The sequence below is a fragment of the Macrobrachium nipponense genome, chromosome 45, assembly GCF_015104395.2.
Source record: "Macrobrachium nipponense isolate FS-2020 chromosome 45, ASM1510439v2, whole genome shotgun sequence".
In the NCBI taxonomy this organism is placed as follows: domain Eukaryota; kingdom Metazoa; phylum Arthropoda; class Malacostraca; order Decapoda; family Palaemonidae; genus Macrobrachium; species Macrobrachium nipponense.
Genome location: NC_061105.1, coordinates 8,736,175 through 8,743,674, shown reverse-complemented (window position 1 = coordinate 8,743,674; position 7,500 = coordinate 8,736,175).

The following is a 7,500-nucleotide window of genomic DNA, read 5'->3' as shown; positions in this document are numbered from 1 at the left end:
CATTCACCGGACTCGGCTCCATTTTTATAGTTTTTGTTTTATTAATTTTAAAATTAATTCTGTGCATACCTGGTACATCGGGCTCTATCTCTAACTTCTAATTGGCTCTCTTTTCATTCTGAAATTCTCTTCCTTAAGCACTACTTCCGTAACAACTGTTTCCCTGCCCATCTAGTACTTAAGGTTATTAAGAAAGTTCTTGATAAAAAACTTGCACCCTTAACACCTAAATGTAACGTACCTAACTTACTATATACGCAGCATTTTGTTTTTACTCCACCAATCAAAACTTTGCCAAGCAGTGTGCTAAAATTATTGAAAAATCATGTTGGTGCTCTAAATATAAAATTAATTCCAAAAATCCTAAAACTATTGGCTCTTTGTTTCCCTTCAAGGATCGGCTCTGTCCTTTGATGACGTCGGGCGTCGTATACGAGTACAAGTGCCCCCGGATGTAGTTCCGGGAATTACGTTGGTTCGACTCGGCGTCTCCTCAAGGGCAGGGCCGATTCTCACATGGGCGTGAGTTATCGTACGGGCTGCAGATTGTCTAATCCCGAACTTTCCAATATAAGATCGCACGCTAGAAGTTGCAAGACATCGATCAAATATGACAACTTTAAAATAATTGGCCAAGTCAAGGAACCTGGAGAACTGCTTCTCTTGGAAGTCTGCTAATAAAGAGAATTGTACCTTCGTTAAATTGCCAATCATCGGCTGTTCCCCTGTTCATAGCATAACTAGCTTTTTTTTTTTTTTTTTTTTTTTATATTTGTCCGCCTTCTTTTTCTGTTCTTGTGTATTCTTTTAGTGCGTTTGTCTCTGTCATTTTGAGAGGTGCGCCTTGCTCTTCATTTTAAGATACGTTTTTACCTTTATTTTTTCATTTTATTAAGTTTAGTTTTTTTAAGGATCATTTTAAGCTTGGTTTTTAATGTGTAAATGTAATTTAAGTAAGTGATTCAGTATTTAAGTTCAACTTCGTTTCCATTAAGTTTTCTTATGCTTTATATTATGTTTCTTTAATTATGTGCTCGGATTCCTTTTTATATAGATGTCCTGATGATGTGACCATGGTCAAGAAACGCCGTTGACAATAAATGTATCAAATGATGTATATGTTCCCTGCGCCCTTCTCCTGCCTCCTATAGTACCCTTTGATGTGTGGATCATATATATATATATATATATTGCTTTTGTTTTAAATTAAAAAATTTGTTTTTCATATTCAATATGATAATCCGTTTTCATTAACAGTTTGATTATTTAATTATATATATATATATTATATATATATATATATATATATATATATATATATATGTGTGTGTGTGTGTGTGTGTGTGTGTGTATGTATATTGTATATATATCTATTTATTTATGTGTACTCTTGTAGCATTTTATCCAACTGATTCCAAGCACAAACATACAAAACATCCTCAATGACACATCACAGAACATTAGAACAGATATCTGAATATCGTGTATTACATTTTGCAATCTTCAAACAAAAGATTTTACAATTTTCGCGAAGTCTACGAAATACAATTTCGACTTTTTCTTTTTCTCCTTTTGTAATGATTTCCACAACACCAACTAATGAATATTCCTTTTGTCAACTCTATACCAAACAAGAGAGAATTTTTACGGCTTTGATGGAGGTCTCTCATTCAAACTTTAATGAATTAATTTGCGTGAAAAAGTTAAAAATATTGCAGAATGTCACTGTCAAATACCGGCTTTCTTCATTAATTAAACGGATCAGTGTACATATTGTATATACCTAAATAAGTAACTGATGGTAACCTTCTTTCGTAATAAGTACGAAATCCTGAAATTAAGTTAACATGTAGCTCTCCTGTATCCTTGTAAAACCTACCTTCTGATTCCCCCTCCTGTCTCGTTCTCTTTACTCCCCCTCTCTCCCCATCCCCCCCTCACTTTTTCCTTCGCTCTGGCTTATTTTCCACCTGTGTGTCTCGTCCCAGCTCCTGCCTCGTAAACGCTTGTTAAGAACTTCTCTGATCATTGTGAGTACGGTTATTATACCATATGATATTTTGGAATTGGTATTGGGCAGAATATTTAGTTTATTATGTTGGTTATGTTAATTAATTGGTAATATTTTGATATGTGAAGTTTTGTTAATTAAATGTAATTGTTTTATTGTTTTTTCCATATAACCTATTGTTAATTTTGTGGATTTAACTTGAACCTTGACATCACTCACACACACACACACACTCACACACCCCTAAAATTACCCTTCTTTTCAGCACTTTTTTTTTACTGGTCTAGTTATTGAATATTTCATTTTTCACTTTTCATGTCACAAAAAAATACAAAAAATACAAAAAAAATAAAAACTTTTAACACTTATTTTTTTTCTTACCGGTCTGATTATTGAATAAGACTTCCTCTTCCAGTCCTAACAGGCGGCCACTGTCAAAATGAAATTCCTGTCATAGACACCGACGTGATATTCCTGTTGACAGAACACGCAGTGGAAAACATCGAATCAAAGGTGCGAGTGATAGATAGAACCTGACTTGGCTCAGAATAGGAGGGTTAACATGGCGATGAAGGTTTCCTTAATACTATCACTGGAAATGAGCTTAGAATGTATGAAATTTATCTTCAGATTTGTAAATAACTAAATATGTATATATATATATATATATATATATATATATATATATAACATATGTGTGTGTGTGTGCGTGTGTGTATATATGTAGTATGTATGTATATATATATATATATATATATATATATATATATATATATATATATATATATATATATGCATATATATGCATATATATATATTATATATATATATATATATATATATATATATATATATATATATATATATATATAGGAAAGTGAAACAGTGGAGTACCTTTTACTTGAGTTGAAGGCAAAATTATATTGAAACCTCGTAGCTAAAACCTTCCGCAAAAAGAAAAAATATAAATAAATAAGTAAGACATAAAATATCTGATTAAAAAGTCATTCCTTTTGTTGAGAAACATTCCGGTAGTTCATTCCACGTTACCTGGGGAAAACATTTCGCATTTATTCGCTTCTTTCATATATACGTATATCAGGAGCCGTTGCCATGGTAACCCGAACGGTAACACTGCTGTACCTTTGTACGTATGTGATTTGTTTTGTATTAGAATGAAATTACTTTTTTTTTACTTATTCATTTTTTTCCTTCATATATATCAGCAGTCATTTCCATATTATTTCGATCAGCAACACAAACTTGTCATGTTTGCCATGCACGTATGTCTATGTGCATACGTATGTATGAAGTTTTGTCGCATAAACCCGTGGCTTTGGTAGGGTACGTCTACGCTGGTGCAAATAAACTCTACGGGATATGCCCGAAAATTTGACTACCCCAACTGAAATTTTTACCAATAAAATCAATCGTTCTACCTAACTGAGATATGTCAACCTTCGGTGCGTTGCTCCAGCCAGTTTAAGCAACAATGAGAAAGCAATAATTAGAAAAATAGAGAAGAACCTGTATAAAATTAATGCAGCTGAGGCAGCAATTACTTTTAATAAAACATGTTTAAAAGAGGGTTTACTTCCAGCATACAATAATAATAATAATAATAATAATAATAATAATAATAATAATAATAATAATAATAATAATAATAATAATAATAATAATAATAATAATAATAATAATAATAATAGTAATAATAATAAAAAGCAGCTCATTAAAACGCCAAAATATAGAAAGAAAAGTACTATATTTCGAGATAGACAGCAGTTCTCTTGAAATATTCTTACTATATTTTGGTATTTCTATGGGCTCCTTTTATTGTATAGAATTCTGTTGTAAAAGAACCTTTTTACCACTCATATACTTTCAAGATAGACTATAATACTTAAAATTCAGTCTTCAGCTTTTTTCATCTCATTTTGTATCGCTTTCATCAATAGTAATATTTAGGGCTTTCACCTTCACACCAAAGAATAATGCACAGACCTACGATAAAAACAACGTCATATTTCTACAGTGAGCTCAAGGTGACAGTTTCTCTCATTTAAATCCGTTGAAACGTCGATGTGATCGTTAATGACATTCGTGAAGTGGAAACTCGTGCCCACCATCAAGCTCACGAGCAGAAACAACCAGTATTCTGTATATTGATTTCGAAATGTCAGTGCGCGGCTATTTATTTTCTCCGGAATACGATTCCGGATATCAGGGAGAAAATGTCTCTGGGATGGAAATCATCTCGCTACTCCGCGGGAAAGGGATTTATAGAAGTGCGACGTCCCTCAGACACGTGTGCGATTTGTTTGTGTGTTACTTTTTTGGTCGATTGTACTCAGAACTGATTTACTGTTTGATACTGGGTTCAAGTTCATAAAAATGGCGTTGTGTTTCAGGTTAGTATGCTACTACCAAACAAACACACAGCATCTCGGTAATGTGGTAGTGACGTTAATGCATTTCACATAGGCGTTACTTAATGTTTTTTGCAGCACCCCTTCGTGCCCCAAGCTAAACCTGCTTTTTATCCTTTCACTTGACCACCATGCCAAGTGCCTCAGTGGCGTGGTCGGTATGGTCTTGGGCTGCACCTCGTTGGCAGCGAGTTCGATTTTCGGGCATTCCTTTGAGGGGTTAGAGATGTGTATTGCTGGCGATCGAGGTTCACTCTCGACGTGGTTCGGAAGTCACGTGTAAAGCTGTTGGTCCCGTTGCTGAATAACCACTTTTGGATCCATGCAACGTAAAATACCATACAAACAAACAAACACACAAACCAGCACTCTAACTACCTATCTTCGGTCTTGCTGTTTGTGACTCTTTAGTTCAACTGTGGTGGTGGTGGTGGGGGTGGGGGGGGGGGGTGCAACGTGGGGGGGGGGGGGGGCAGGGGGGGGGGGTGGGGGGGGGGGGGGGGGATGTTTGCCAGGGGCGGTGAGGTTTCTCTTCAAGTCTCTGTACTTCATTGCATTAATTTTCTGAATCTCTTCATCTCGCTGTCCAACCGCTCCAACTTCCCCCTTTTCATTGTCTTAAAGCAATGAATGACTGGAAGTGATCCAGTGCTGGAATTTCTCCAAAACACCAACTCACATGCATTTTAAGCTATAGACCACAAACAATTGTTTAACAACATTCTCACAAACACACACACACACACACCAACACAGTGTCCCTTATCCGGACATCTTCTACAAGATGTCTTCTCACCAACCCACAAACACACACAAACACTAACACACCAACCACAAATACACACAAACTAACACACTAACCACAAACACACACAAACACTCACACCAACACAGCATGCCTTATCCGACCATTTCCCTCAAGGAAGGAAAGTGGAAACGTCTATCTGGAAGACGTGATACCTCGTTCCTCTGTCGACTTGGGTTAGGGCCTGACACAGTCGTCTGAAATTTTTTTCTACCCCAGTGCTGACCATCCCAGACCATATGATATGATATTCTCCTGAAGGATTTTTCGTTATTTGACATTTGTTTATTTTATTTTTCTCTGGTGGTTTGCATAAAGTTCAGGCCTTGTTTGGTTCATTAAAGACTTTTTAAGGAATGTATATGAATTTAAAAAAGGGTTTATGAATAGAGGAATATAGTGATAAATAATGAAGAGGATCAGAGTTGGAGAGGCGTATTAGAATATCAACATGACAAGATGTGTGTGTAAAGAGAGAGAGAGAGAGAGAGAAGAGAGAGAGAGAGAGAAAGTGTGGGGGGGGGGGGGTGGGGGGGGAAAGAAGAGGTTGGAGACGAAAATGCCCACCCACCTGACAGGGTTTTAAGGTGTTGCAGGGTACAATGGAGAGAGGGCGGATTGGGGGGGGGGGAGGGGGGAGAAGGGGAGGGAGGGGCAAGAATTGGTGCTTTCAGGCACCAGGCTATTGGAAGGCGAAGTTGATTGAAGGCATTAAAGAATGTAGTGGCCTTCATCATGAGATCATTCGTTCCAGTGGTTTGACAGATTAAGTTGGAAGAGGAATTTGGAGAGAGAGAGAGAGAGAGAGAGAGAGAGAGAGAGAGAGAGAGAGAGAGAGAGAGAGAGAGAAAACATATTTATACCAGAAGATGGAATAAGAATTACGTAGAACACTAAAAAGATCCAATACCTATAGAGTTTTAAATATTCATTTGAAATTATTCAGGTTTTACTGCAAAGTCTGGAATGTATGTATGTATGTGTGTGTGCATGTCATGTCTGTGGGGGTGTTGGTTGTGTAACGTGTTTGTTGCATGCAATTGCAGAAAACTGCATAAGGTTTTTAACGAGTCTTTTTAGAAGAAAAATTAAAAAAACTATTTTCGAAATTTTTTCAATAATTTCCGTGTGAATGTTCATAAACCATCGATTTCCTTTTTATTTCTTTTAAGTTGTTTCGCCTTTAATGCATCACGTTTAGTCATGGTTGGTTAACTGTGCTTATTCTTATATTTTATTTATGTGGCTTTTGTGTGATTAACTAGATTTGGGGCTTGACAGTTGCATTACAGCAATATATCTTTTACTGGTCACTTTTTAGTAGTAGATACATATGTAATTGAAAGAGCCACAATGCTGCCTTAACTTCTCGAATTCTTCACGCTTCTTTATATACTTTTTGTTTACTACAAAGCCTTGAGATCCCAGTGCAAGAAATATGAAGAATTATGATGTCCGGTAGCGGGCAACGAAACCGGGGTTACCATAAGCAGATTCGAATTCCCCTTAGTATCTAAAATAGAGAATGTATCAGACCGAATTAGATTTCCATTTATATATTTTACCAATACTTTATAGAATAAACTTTTGCTTTCTTAAGACACACACCAAGTACCTGATTGAATTTCCTTTTTATGTTAGTTTATCAAATACACTTGTCACTTAACTGGTCGAACCAAACATTTTGAGGTCGTAGTTGCAAACCATTTTCCATAATCAACACTAGAAGTTGCATTGTATTTTCTTGCTGCAAATCCGAAGTTAATTGCTCATCTGAAGGATCGAAAAGTAGGGATATTAGGTTTTATGTTTAATGGCCTCCTTACTTTGTAAAAATACTTTATCGTAAATCGAGAAGAAGAACGATCAAGACGGGATTACACATAGATAGACAGATACTTTTGTGTGACGAGAATATATGTACATCGAGCCAGATATTATTGCATTTAATAATAAATGCATATGTTTTTTTTAAGCTATGTGTGACGGGTATTAGTCATTGTAATATGTTTTCATGATTTTTTTTTACATGGCAAAACCAAAACGATCCATTTTCATATATATTGGATAACGGGGGAATAATTTGAATTTAAAGCGATGTCACATATTTATGTGAAGCGTAAATTGAAAACATACTTCTCATATAAATAAAAATATATATACATGTGTATATATATATATACATATATTATATATATATATATATATATATATATATATATATATATATCCTGTGGTGTGTGTGTGTGTGTGTA